Below are 1,031 nucleotides of genomic sequence, written 5' to 3' on the forward strand. Positions count from 1 at the left end.
TATGAAGACATTGACGACAATGGTGGTATCTGAAGATATTCATATTGAAGACTATGACATGAGAAGACAATGAGTGAAGACTATGGAGCGCGAAGACTGTGTTGTTTCGTTGTTTCCTTTTCTTCTTTGTTGAGTCATAGGAACCACCGTACTGTTAAGTGGGGTCCAAGTAAACAAAGTCAGAATGACTGAAGTGATGCTCAACCCAAATCCTATGTCTTCGAGCGAAGACAATGAGAGCAAATCTTATCCAGAGCTGGATGAGTCAGCTTTGCTTGTAACCCAAGTAAAGTTGCCGTGTGTGTTTGAAATCTGACCGTTGGAACACGTGTCAGTTCCTTAGTGACCTAGGGTCATTTTGGACATATCAGGCCGGGTTGCCTTGTGGCTATAAATAGCCCACCCCCTACACCATAAATTGGTGGCTGCTTAGAGTTAGTTTACGGATTTTGTCGTTTTGAGAGCAACCCACCTTGAAGCCTTTGAGAGAGAGAAATCCTTGCGAGGACAAAGCCCAAACACCCAGAGCCAAAGAGTGTTAGGCATCACTGAAGTCTTTCTGTCTGAGTGACCTGAAGACTTATTACACTTGAGGACTGTGTATCCTCCAGCCGGTTAGGCGTCGCGTTCTGACCATCCAAGAGTCATTGTGGATCGCCGGTGAACGAAGTCTGTGAAGGTTCGGAAGTCTACCTTGAAGACTTACCATAGTGATTGGGAGAGGACTGTGTGTCCTTAGCTCAAGGGAAATAAGGTGAAGACGCGGTCTTCTGAGTTGAATCTCAGCCTCCCTAACCAGACGTACAGTTGTCACAGCAACTGGAACTGGTCCAACAAATCCTGTGTCCTCAACAAGTGACTGGTTCTATCCTCTAACTCCCTTTACCTTAAGTTTGTCTTCGTGAAGTCATTGCCTACTTGTCATACCTGTTTGACTTCATTGCTTGACTACTATCGTTGATTGGCTTCATACTATCTTCCATCCCGATCCTTACTACCAAGCTGCTATTAGTCTTTGTACTTTCACATTA

Source organism: Triticum dicoccoides, chromosome 4B (assembly GCF_002162155.2).
Source record: "Triticum dicoccoides isolate Atlit2015 ecotype Zavitan chromosome 4B, WEW_v2.0, whole genome shotgun sequence".
NCBI classification, from domain to species: Eukaryota; Viridiplantae; Streptophyta; class Magnoliopsida; order Poales; family Poaceae; genus Triticum; species Triticum dicoccoides.